We start from the raw sequence: 13,999 nt of genomic DNA, 5'->3' as shown, positions 1-13,999 counted from the left end.
CTCTTGGCATTCTCTCGATGAGCTTCAAGAGGTTTTCACTGTGAAGTGAAATGGTTTTCACTTCACAGGTGAGCTTGAAGCTCATCGAGAGAATGCCACGAGTGTGCAAAGCAGTAATCCAGGGGTGTCAGACTTATTTCAGATTAAGGGCCACATGGAGAAAAATCCGCTTCCAAGTCACGGCACGATAACTTAAAAATAAAGACAACTTCAGATTGTTTTCTTTGTTTGAAAATAGAACAAGCGCAGTCTGAAATTGTCCAAATCATAATGTTGTTTTGGGTTTTTTAAGATTACATGTTGCAGTTAATAGTATTCTATTGGGGCGGCATAGCTCGCTTGGTAGAGTGTCCGTGCCAGCAACTTGAGAGTTGCAGGTTTGATCCCCGCTTCTGCCATCCTTGTCACTACCGTTGTGTCCCTGGGCAAGAGACTTTACCCACCTGCTCTCAGTGTCCACCCACACTGGTTTAAATGTAATTTAGATATTGGGTTTCACTATGTAAAAGCGCTTTGAGTCACTAGAGAAGAGTGCTATATAAATATAATTCACTTCTATCTTTATTTGTCGTTATTTATATTTTTGGAATAAATTATGTGATAATTGGTGTTAATTTTCAACCTATCAAAATAAAATAAGAAAATTATCGAAATCAAATTCAGTATGTTATATACGTAGTTTGCTCATTTTCCTCGACATCGTGTGGTTTATTTTGTGCATAAACAAAAAAAACAATCTGAAGTTGTCTTTATTTTTAAGTTATCGTGTCGTGATTGGACCAGTCCGGCCCACTTGGGAGCGGATTTTTCTCCATGTGGCCCTTAATCTGAAATAAATCTGACACCCCTGGATTACTGCTTTGCACACTCGTGGCGTTCTCTCGATGAGCTTCAAGCTCACCTGTGAAGTGAAAACTATTTCAGGCAACTGCCTCTTGAAGCACATCGAGAGAATGCCAAGAGTGTGCAAAAAAGTAATCAGAGCTAGGGGCGGCTATTTTGAAGAAACTAGAATACAAAACATGTTTTCGGTTATTTCACCTTTTTTTGTTAAGCACATAAAGGTGGCGACTTGTCCAGGGTGTACCGCGCCTTCATCTACACCAGGGGTCGGGAAACTTTTTGGCTGAGAGATCCAGGAAAGCCAAATATTTTAAAATGTATTTCCGTGAGAGCCATATAATATTTTTTAACACTTAATACAACTAATTGTAATACCAACATTTTTAGAGTACAATACGTCTCTTACTCTTTTCAATAACATTGTTTTTCTGAAGCTAACCAATAATTAATAAAATACTTCTTACCAATAATGCGACTTCTTGAACAGGTGCGGTAAAAAACGGATGGATGGATTAAAATGTATGACAATATTTTATATTTTGAACGTTATTTTTAACACTGATTACCAGCGGAATTATTCATTACTTATCGTGTTAAGCAATGCCAGCTAAGATTTATCTGAGAGCCAGATGCAGTCATCAAAAGAGCCAGATCTGGCTCCAGAGCCATAGGTTCCCTACCCCTGGTCTACACAGATACAAAGGATTGCTATTGCGACATCCAGTGGACACATTTAGAACAGCAGTTTCTTTCATTCAAAAATGTATTGTTCATTTTTATACTCAACAAACTCATCTCGCGGTCCGGATAAAACCTGTTTAGCCGTACGTTTGACACCCCAGCAGTAATCAGGGATGAATTGATTAACGTGAACCCCGACTTAAACAAGTTGAAAAACTTATTGGGGTGTTACGTAAAATGTACTGTTCTGTGCAATCTATGGGGTATCGGACTGTCTTATTGTGGCGGTCCGCTCCCTGTACGATCAGTGTCAGAGCTTGGTCCGCATTGCCGGCAGTAAGTCGGACACGTTTCCAGTGAAGGTTGGACTCTGCCAAGGCTGTCCTTTGTCACCGATTCTGTTCATAACTTTTACGGACAGAATTTGTAGGCGCAGTCAAGGCGTTGAGGGGATCCGGTTTGGTGGCTGCGGGATTAGGTCTCTGCTTTTTGCAGATGATGTGGTCCTGATGGCTTCTACTAGCCAGGATCTTCAGTTCTCACTGGATCGGTTCCCAGCCGAGTGTGAAGCGACCGGGATGAGAATCAGCACCTCCAAGTCCGAGTCCATGGTTCTCGCCCGGAAAAGGGTGGAGTGCCATCTACGGGTTGGGGAGGAGATCTTGCCCCAAGTGCAGGAGTTTAAGTACCTCGGAGTCTTGTTCACGAGTGAGGGAAGAGTGGATCGTGAGATCGACAGGCGGATCGGTGCGGCGTCTTCAGTAATGTGGACGCTGTATCGATCCGTTGTGGTGAAGAAGGAGCTGAGCCGGAAAGCAAAGCTCTCAATTTACCGGTCGATCTACGTTCCCATCCTCACCTATGGTCATGAACTTTGGGTCATGACCGAAAGGACAAGATCACGGGTACAAACAACCCAAATGAGTTTCCTCTGCCGTGTGGTGGGTCTCTCCCTTAGAGATAGGGTGAGAAGCTCTGCCATCCAGGAGGAACTCAAAGTAAAGCCGCTGCTCCTCCACATGGAGAGGAGCCAGATGAGGTGGTTCGGGCATCTGGTCGGGATGCCACCTGAACGCCTCCCTAGGGAGGTGTTTAGGGCACGTCTACGGGGAAGACCCGGAACACGTTGGGAAGACTATGTCTCCCGGCTGGCCTGGGAACGCCTCGGGATCCCCCGGGAAGAGCTGGACGAAGTGGCTGGGGAGAGGGAAGTCTGGGCTTCCCTGCTTAGGCTGCTGCCCCCGCGACCCGACCTCGGATAAGCGGAAGAAGATGGATGGATGGATATTGGATAGTTTCAGAATAACAATGGTATTAAAAACAATAAGAGACTTATTATAGTCTAAAAAATGTCGGTCCTACTTAAAAATGCACGCATTTAGTTGGATTCAGTTTTTAGAAAAATATACGGCTCTCACAAAAATACATTTTAGAATATTTGGCTTTCATGGCTCTCTCAGGCAAATAGGTTCCGGACCCCTGAATCAAAGGGTGGTTATTTTGAAGAAACTGGAATATAAAACATTTATTCAGTTATTTCACTTTTTTTTTTTGTAAAGTACATAACTCCACGTGTTCATTCATAGTTTTGATGCTTTCAGTGACAAACTACAATGTAAATAGTCATGAAAATGAAGAAAACACATTGAATGAGGCGAAGGCGGGTCTAAACTTTTGGCCTGGACTGTATTTTACTCAGCAGTGGCTCTGCACAAAACAAGAGTTTGACTTTACAAAGATGCTCTATTTAAATGTGATGCACCTGCGTGTCTTCTGTAGTCACCTCAAGTCAGCTGGGATAGGCTCCAGCTGCCCCGACAATGCATAATAACGGCTTTCCCTTCATGTTTCCATGCATCATGGCTCACATCACTTCCCTGTGCCGCCAACACGCTGCAAACATCAAACATTCCCTCCTCTAGTCATCTAGTTGTTTTTCTGCAGCGCCTCAAAACACATTCATCAGGAATTTCATCCCCTTCATCATCATCGCCAGGAAGTTTGCCGAAACCAAAGTTTTCACGCGGGAGGGCGCCCCCTACAGGCTCTTATGTCTCATGGCCTCCATGCATCATCTTCATCTTTTATCATCATCATAAATCGTCGTCACGTCCGACTGCTCCCCTCCCAGCAGACTCTTGGATACCAAAGTAACCGCCTGTGGCAGCCTTGTCTCCGCACTCAGCTGTCCACACCGCAAGAAGGGGCGGGGGGATAGGGGGGAGACCTCAGCCCCCGTCAGGGGGAAGCACACACACACACACACCTATACACACACACCCATTCATGTATTTCTTACTTTCTTGAGACCTCGGAAAAATGCCTACCTCTTTAGGACCGCCCTTTCTATACACATAAAGATGTGGATTTACAACATTCGAAATATATACATACTATGCAAAATATAAAAAAAGGTAAGATTTTATTCCTTTTTTTGTTATTGTTTTTTAATCTTCATTATTTACTTTTAAGTTATTACAGTATGTCTATATATATATATATATTTTTTTTTAATTATTATAAATTTTGGCCAAAGGGGGCGCATTTCAATTTCTTACACACTTGTTATTTCATATGTTGACCAGAGGGGGTTATTTCATATGTTGACCAGAGGGAGAGCACTTCAAATTTTTTACACACACTTATTTCATAGGTTGACCCGAGGGGGAGCACATCAAATGTGTACACACACTTGTTATTTCATATGTTGACCAGAGGGGGAACACTTCAATTTTTTTACACGCACTTGTTATTTCATATGTTGGCCAGAGGGGGAGCACTTCAAATGTGTAGTCACACTTGTTATTTCCTATGTTGGCCAGAGAGGGAGCACTTCAAATGTGTAGTCACACTTGTTATTTCATATGTTGGCCAGAGAGAGGGAGCACTTCAAATTTTTACACACACTTGTTATTTCATATGTTGACCAGAGGGGGAACACTTCAAATGTTTCTACACACACTTGTTATTTCATATGTTGGCCAGAGGGGGAGCACTTCAAATGTGTACACACACTTGTTATTTCATATGTTGGCCAGAGGGGGAGCACTTCCAATGTGTACACACACACTTGCTATTTCATATGTTGACCAGAGGGGGCGCACTTCAAATGTGTACACACATTTGTTATTTCATATGTTGTCCAGAGGGGGAGCACTTCAAAAAAAATTACACACACTTGTTATTTCATATGTTGGCCAGAGAGGGAGCACTTCAAATGTGTAGTCACACTTGCTATTTCATATGTTGGCCAGAGCGGGAGCACTTCCAATGTGTACACACACACTTATTTCATATGTTGGCCAGAGAGAGGGAGCACTTCAAATTTTTACACACACTTGTTATTTCATATGTTGACCAGAGGGGGAGCACTTCAAATTTTTCCACACACACTTGTTATTTCATATGTTGGCCAGAGGGGGAGCACTTCAAATTTTTCTACACACACTTATTTCATATGTTGGCCATAGGGGGAGCACTTCAGATGTGTACACACACTTGTTATTTCATATGTTGGCCAGAAGGGGCGCACTTCAAATGTGTGCACACATTTGTTATTTCATATGTTGACCAGAGGGGGAGCACTTCAAATTTTTTTAGACACACTTGTTATTTCATATGTTGACCAGAGGGGGAGCACTTCAAATGTGTAGTCACACTTGCTATTTCATATGTTGGCCAGAGGGGGAGTACGTCAAATGTTTACACACACTTGTTATTTCATATTTTGACCAGAGGGGGAGCACTTCAAATGTGTACACACACACTTATTTCATATGTTGACCAGAGGGGGAGCACATTATCTGTGTACACACACTTGTTATTTCATATGTTGACCAGAGGGGGAGCACTTCAATTTTTTTTACACATACTTATTTCATATGTTGGCCAGAGGGGGAGCACTTCAAATGTGTACACACACTTGTTATTTCATATGTTGGCCAGAGGGGGAGCACTTCCAATTTGTACACACACACTTGTTATTTCATATGTTGACCAGAGGGGGCGCACTTCAAATGTGTAGTCACACTTGCTATTTCATATTTTGGCCAGAGGGGGAGCACTTCAAATGTGTAGTCACACTTGTTATTTCATATGTTGGCCAGAGAGGGAGCACTTCAAATGGGTACACACACTTATTTCATATGTTGACCAGAGGGGGAGCACTTCAAATTTTTACACACACTTGTTATTTCATATGTTGACCAGAGAGGGAGCACTTCAAATGTGTACACACACTTGTTATTTCATATGTTGACCAGAGGGGGAGCACGTCAAATGTGTACACACACTTGTTATTTCATATGTTGACCAGAGGGGGAGCACGTCAAATGTGTACACACACTTGTTATTTCATATGTTGACCAGAGAGGGAGCACTTCAAATGTGTACACACACTTGCTATTTCATATGTTGGCCAGAGGGGGAGCACTTCAAAAGTGTACACACACTTGTTATTTCATATGTTGACCAGAGGGGGAGCACGTCAAATGTGTACACACACTTGTTATTTCATATGTTGACCAGAGGGGGAGCATGTCAAATGTGTACACACACTTGTTATTTCATATGTTGACCAGAGAGGGAGCACTTCAAATGTGTACACACACTTGTTATTTCATATGTTGACCAGAGGGGGAGCACGTCAAATGTGTACACACACTTGTTATTTCATATGTTGGCCAGAGGGGGAGCACTTCAAAAGTGTACACACACTTGTTATTTCATATGTTGACCAGAGGGGGAGCACGTCAAATGTGTACACACACTTGCTATTTCATATGTTGACCAGAGAGGGAGCACTTCAAATGTGTACACACACTTGTTATTTCATATGTTGACCAGAGGGGGAGCATGTCAAATGTGTACACACACTTGTTATTTCATATGTTGACCAGAGAGGGAGCACTTCAAATGTGTACACACACTTGCTATTTCTTATGTTGGCCAGAGGGGGAGCACTACAAAAGTGTACACACACTTGTTATTTCATATGTTGACTAGAAGGGGAGCACGTCAAATGTGTACACACACTTGTTATTTCATATGTTGACCAGAGGGGGAGCATGTCAAATGTGTACACACACTTGTTATTTCATATGTTGACCAGAGAGGGAGCACTTCAAATGTGTACACACACTTGCTATTTCTTATGTTGGCCAGAGGGGGAGCACTACAAAAGTGTACACACACTTGTTATTTCATATGTTGACTAGAAGGGGAGCACTTCAAATTTTTACACACACTTATTTCATATGTTGACCAGAGGGGGAGTACTTCAAAATTTTTTACACACACTTATTTCATATGTTGACCAGAGAGGGACCACTTCAAATGTGTACACACACTTGTTTTTACATAAGTTGGCCAGAGGGGGAGCACGTCAAATTTTTACACACACTTGTCATTTCATATGTTGACCAGAAGGGGAGCACTTTTAAAACCGACACACAGTCAATTTGAAAAATTTCTCCTTTTTGAGACCACCCTAATTTTGATAGATTTCACCACCAGGGGGTGCAAATGAGACATTCTCTATTTTCTTGTTTTTTGTAATGTGCTTAAGGCCCATGACAAACGAGTCACGGACCACAGATGGCCCCTGTGCCGCACTTCTGGCAACCCGGCTGTAGAAGCTAAGTCAATGGCCACTATAGTCTTAGTACCGTAGAGTATTTGTCCATCCTATGGTCACATATGGGAGGCGGGTTGTCATACGTCAGCACCTGAAGTCGTAAAATCAGGTGATGAATAGGGAAGTCCTTCCTTAGCTGCCTTCTTGTTTTAATCATATATCGCTGCCCTGGCACCTGTCGATGTTTACTAATCAACAAAAAAATCCGGACTTTGGAGCAATGTTCACGGACTTTAGACCTGTGGTTCTTAACCTGGGTTATGACCGAACCTTAGGGGTTCGGTGAGTCGGGCTCAGGGGTTCGGTGGAGGTTAAGACACACACAACTCATCGTGTAAATAAAAACTTCTCCCTATCGGCGTGTTACGGATACGGCAACAGCAGTTGTGAGTTTACGCACTGTGTTGGTTTTGTTCTTTGAACAAGGTGATGTTCATGCACGGTTCATTTTGTGCACCAGTAAAAAAAACATTGTAACACTTTAGTATGGGGAACATATTCACCATTAATTAGTTGCTTATTAACGTGCAAATTAGTAACATATTGGCTCTTAACTAGTCATTATTAAGTACGTATTAATACCTTATTCGGCTTGGCCTTATTAATACTAACTCTCTAACCCCAACCCTAACCAAATAACTCTAAATTAAGTCGTTGTTACTCAGAATTAGGGCTGCAACAACTAATCGATTAAAATCAATTATAAAAATAGTTGGCGATTAATTTAGTCATCAATTCGTTGGATCTATGCTAGGCGCATAGATCCAACACATTTTTTTTTTTTTTTAGATATATATATATATTTTTTTTAAATAACCCTTTACTTATAAACTGCAACATTTACAAACAGCTGAGAAACAATAATCAAAATAAGTATGGTGCCAGTATGCTGTTTTTCAATAAAATACTGGAAATGATTGAAATGTAGTTCGTCTCTTTTATCCGATTATTAATCGATTAATTGGAGTAATAATTGACAGATTAATCGATTATCAAATGACTTGTTAGTTGCAGCCCTACTTAGAATACAGTGGGGCAAAAAAGTATTCAGTCAGCCACCGATTGTGCAAGTTCTCCCACTTAAAATGATGACAGAGGTCTGTAATTTTCATCATAGGTACACTTCAACTGTGAGAGACAGAATGTGAAAAAAAAATCCAGGTATTCACATTGTAGGAATTTTAAAGAATTTATTTGTAATTTATGGTGGCAAATAAGTATTTGGTCAACCATTCAAAGCTCTCACTGATGGAAGGAGGTTTTGGCTCAAAATCTCACGATACATGGCCCCATTCATTCTTTCCTTAACACGGATCAATCGTCCTGTCCCCTTAGCAGAAAAACAGCCCCAAAACATGATGTTTCCACCCCCATGCTTCACAGTAGGTATGGTGTTCTTGGGATGCAACTCAGTATTCTTCTTCCTCCAAACACGACGAGTTGAGTTTATACCAAAATGGATACATGGATGATACAGCAGAGGATTGGGAGAATGTCATGTGGTCAGATGAAACCAAAATAGAACTTTTTGGTGTAAACTCAACTCCTTCCATCAGTGAGAGCTTTGACTGGTTGACAAAATACTTATTTTCCACCATAATTTACAAATAAATTCTTTAAAATTCCTACAATGTGAATTCCCGGATTTTTTTTTCCACATTCTGTCTCTCACAGTTGAAGTGTACCTATGATGAAGATTACAGACCTCTGTCATCATTTTAAGTGGGAGAACTTGCACAATCGGTGGCTGACTAAATACTTTTTTGCCCCCCTGGTGTCCAAAAAACTCTAAATTAAGTCTTTGTTACTTAGAATATGTTCCCCATACTAAAGTGTTACCAAAAACATATATCGGACTATAAGTCGCTCCGGAGTATAAGTCGCACCCACGGCCAAACTATGAAACAAAACCTCGACTTATAGTCCGAAAAATACGGTAACTGTTTTGAATTTGAAAAAAACATTTAAATTGTATTTTTCACTAAAGAAAACTTCGGTACCTCCAACAAGGTTAAGAACCACTGATCTAGACTCACTGGGCGGCATAGCTCGGTTGGTAGAGTGGCTGTGCCAGCAACTTGAGGGTTGCAGGTTCGATTCCCGCTTGTGCCATCCTAGTTACTGCCGTTGTGTCCTTGGGCAAGACACTTTACCTACCTGCTCTCAGTGCCACCCACGCTGGTTTAAATGTAACTTAGATATTGGGTGTCACTATGTAAAGCGCTTTGAGTCACTTGAGAAAAGCGCTATATAAATATAATTCACTTCACTTCACCTCACTGTTTTTCTGTATTAGGACCATGATTTGGGTCCTAACTTGTTCGCGGGTCCTCATATTGAAGGTACTTTTCCTTGTTGTCTCAAGAAGGGGAGAAATACAAGAACCCAAACACACTCACACACACACACTACAAACCAAAAAGAACAAAAGCCCTGCCCTCCATCCCTTCCTCCCGCCTGCCCCCCTCCCTCCTTTGTCTCCAAAGATCCCATCAAAGGACCAAAAGAAAAGCGATGAAGGATGAGGAGGCAAAGGTACCAAAAGCTGCAGGGGTTTAAAAGAAGAAGGAAGAGGTGCGCTCAGAGCAGCGGATCACGAAACCAAAAAGAACCAAAAAAAAAACAACAACAACCAAAAACTACAACTTTTGTTGTCAGAGTGACTGACACTCCCAAACCAAATAGAAACAAGGAAAATGGGGAAGGGAGGGGCGGCGCTCTTGTGTCCGTCTGTCCGTCTTTTACCTGTGATGTTCTCGTATCGACACAGCCGCTGACCCCCCCCCCAACCCCCCTCCTTCACAGGTGGATCCAACATGGACGAACCTTTAGTGACTCTCAGAGTTCAAGTTTGTTTTTTTTCCCCCCCGTGTTTGACTTTGTTAGTGTTCCTGTCCACGGCCACGTTAGGACTTGATGGCCACGTTAGGACTTGAAAGGACGATTGCTTTATACGTGATATGTGGGGAGGGGGGTCGGGGTTACTATGGGAGGGGGGGTGGGGGGGCGTTATCCTACCTATTTTCATAAGCTGGCGTATCTTAAATATTTTATGGTCGATTTCTTTCTTGTTTATTGAGTGGAGACTACTGGGATGGTGTAGCGTCTTCACACAACCACCGCCACAAAAAGCGACTTTTCCATGATGTGCAAAAAACGAAATCGACGCCAAAAGTGGGGAAAAAAAAAAAAACTTTTTGAAGGTAGAACTGAACCAAATACAGTAGAACAACCAAACCCATGCACAAGCTGTAAGACAGACAGACTGCGTGTGTGTGTGTGTGTGTGTGTGTGTGTGTGTGTGTGTGTGTGTGTGTGTGTGTGTGTGTGTGTGTGTGTGTGTGTGTGTGTCGAGTTACTTCAGACAATAGCAGTTTCATCTTTTTATGAATATACAAGTTATTACTGATTTTTTTTATTTTTCCTTCAGCTGCTGACTCATCATTATTATTATTATTATTATTATTATTGTGTATTTAATTGAATTTTTTAAAATATTTTTTCAACTTTAAAAGAGGAAAATCTATTTCGATATTTATTATTTTAATAATATTTGAGAATTTCAAGCTAGTATTATAGTTCAGAACCATTACATTGCGAAATCTTTAATATAGAATTAATGATTTTTTTGTATCATAATTTCAGACAATGAATCTATTCAATATTACTTTTTATGGTAATTTAAGAATTTAAAGCTGTTAATTTATTTAGTATTATAATTTAGAACCATTAGATTGCAAAATCTTTAATTTAGGATGAATGAACTTACTTAATGATTTTTATGTATCATAATTTCAAGCAGTGAATCTATTAAATATTATTTTGTATTATAATTTAAGAATTTAAAGCTGTTAAATTATTTAGTATTATAATTTAAAACCATTGGATTACAAAATATTTAATTTAGAATTAATGAAGTTACTTAATGATTTTTAAATTATAATTTCAAACAATAAATCTATTAAATATTATTTTGTATTATAATTTTTAAAAAATTGTTTACGAAATTGTTATATTATTTGGAATTAGGAAGCTGTTAAAATATTATTTTTGCCTTATATGTTGATTAAATGTTAGTTTGTATTATAATTTAAAGAAATCGGACAATAAATTGTTTTATTATTTGGAATTAGGAAGCTCTTAAATTGTTTAGTATTATAATTTAAAACCATTGGATTACAAAATCTTTAATTTAGAATTAATGAACTTAATGATTTTTTTAAATTATAATTTTAAACAATGAATCTATTAAATATTATTTTGTATCATAATTTAAATCACAAATCTATTAAATATTATTTTGTATTATAATTTAAAGAAATGGGTTACTAAATTGTTTTATTATTTGGAATTAGGAATCTGTTAAATTATTTAGTATTATAATTTAGAACCATTAGATTACAAAATCTTAAATTTTTGAATTAATTAACTTACTTAATGATTATTTGGAATTATAATTTTAAACAATGAATCTATTAAATATTATTTTGTATCATAATTTTAAACAATGAATCTTATAAATGTTATTTTTATTCTAATTTAAAGAAATTGTTTATGAAATTGTTATATTATTTGGAATTAGGAAGCTGTTAAAATATTATTTTTTGCATTATGTGTTGATTAAATATTATTTTGTATTATAATTTAAAGAAATGGGTTGCTAAATTGGTTTATTTTTTTGAATTAGAAAGCCGGTAAATTATTTCTTATTATAATTTAGAATCATTAAATTACAAAATCTTTAATTTTGGAATTAATTTATTTAATGATTATTTTGTATTATAATTTCAAACAATGAATATATTAAATATTATTTTGTATCATAATTTTGAACAATGAATCTATTAAATATTATTTTGTATTATAATTTAAAGAAATGGGTTACTAAATTGTTATTATTTGGAATTAGGAAGCTGTTATATTATTCTTTTTGCATTATGTGTTGGAAGTATGGAGCTATTATTTTTATATCACGTAGAACTATAAAGCCACTAATTTATTATGTTATAATTTAAAAGTCAGGTAACAAAGGATAATAACCACATGAATATAATAGTTACTTTTTGTCATGTATTTACATTACATACACACGGGTGTCCAAACAATTGATTTTTCTACATTCAACATAGATTCATTAAAATATGACAAGCTTTCTTAACTTTAGGTGATAGCTGTTAAAGCAAATGAGTGTAATATGGAATCATACCCTTTATTAATAAATAATTAAATTTTTAGAATATGAAAAAAAATGAGCTGCCAGCCTAAAATGGCTCCCAGACTGCATTTTGGACATGTGATTTATAATATACTTCAGTTTGAAAATCATAAAAGCAGCTGAGGATGTGTTTTGGTTTGTTTGTTAGGAATCATCACAGTTATGGTGATGATAAAGAGGAGGAAGACGCTGCCGTGGAAACGGGAAGTGGGGGGGCGGGGGGGGGGGGGGGGGGGGGGTCCGTAGGGTGTTGAGAATGTTCTTGTTAGTTCTTCAAGGTTCTCGCGTAAGAACCCGAAAGCTTTACATTTTTTTAATCTCTCACTGTTTTTTATTTATTGTACAAAATGTCACTTATTTATTGATTTGTTATTTATTTATTGTCTTGTTTTGGATTAATTTATTGGATTCTACTTAAGGTTTTTTTTTCTTGGACGCGTTTCGAGACCGTCGAGATTAGTGGGAAATTGTACGGGAAAAAAAAGTTCATCCTCCGACACAATTAATGACGAAAAGTCATTTTTCTACTAGTTTTTTTGTACAAAATTCTACTAAAATGCAGATGAACCAGCATGCAGCTTCACAGATTTGATCAACTTTTAGCCTTTTTGTCTTTGTTTTAAAATGGAGTAGAAAAGCTTTGACGACTCTTACCTCTTTCTTTCTCTCGCCAAAAACGAGCGTCTTTACCAAAGTAGACATTCAGGATGCTTAACTTTATTTCCTCTCCTCGACAGTCCAACAAGCGTTCATCGCGTTTTTTTAAGGTGAACAAAAACTTTTGTTTGTTTTTGTGTTGTTTTTTTTTCTACCATGCAGCTTAAATCCAAAGTTTGATGAGAGGACAGCAACGATTTTACTGCTCAAGAAGAAAAAAAAAAAACCTCAATAGTGAAAACCAAAGAGCTCCACTCCATCTTTTCTTTTCTTCTTGTCTTGTAGAAGGCTGCGTTTCTATGGTGACTGATGATTATTGATGACGACGATGCTAAAAGATGTAACAAAGGTCACTCTGTAAGCTTCTTGATCTTCTTTTTCTTGTCGCTTCCACCGTGTCTGACTTTCTGCCGTGTCCCCGAACGCGTCGGCGGCTGTGTGCCTGTCGTCCGGGGGTCGGCGGCGGAAAAAGGGGGAGGAAGCAAACTTGTACGTGTTTAGAATAAAGTGCGACATTTAGACCAAAGACCAGATGTTATCGTGAGTTTCTCTGTCAATGATGACACTCAACCGGCGGCCCAGGGGCCAAATTCGGCCCCCCCAGGTTCAGTTCGAAACTTGGTAGGCAAACATTTTTTGCATCATATTCCTAAAAAAACAAGAGTGCTCCTTTTGTACAGTGGGATTTGGAGCACTGTAAACACATCAGAAGATCCTTGGAAGTCCAAACTTGTGATTGACATAACTGAGGCGTTCCTCGGGGCAACCCTATAAGTCCTCTACTTTTTTGGAAAAAATCAAATTTATGTAACTTTGGTGTTGTAGCTTGTTAACTTCAGATGCAGTCATCTGTTTAACTCATACTTGCCAACCTTGAGACCTCCGAATTCGAGAGATTTGGGGGAAGGGGGGTTATCGTGGAAAAGTACATTTATAGCTAAAATTCACTGAAATTAAAGTATTTATTT

Source organism: Nerophis ophidion, linkage group LG04 (genome assembly GCF_033978795.1).
Source record: "Nerophis ophidion isolate RoL-2023_Sa linkage group LG04, RoL_Noph_v1.0, whole genome shotgun sequence".
Lineage (NCBI taxonomy): Eukaryota > Metazoa > Chordata > Actinopteri > Syngnathiformes > Syngnathidae > Nerophis > Nerophis ophidion.
This window is presented reverse-complemented; position numbering follows the sequence as displayed.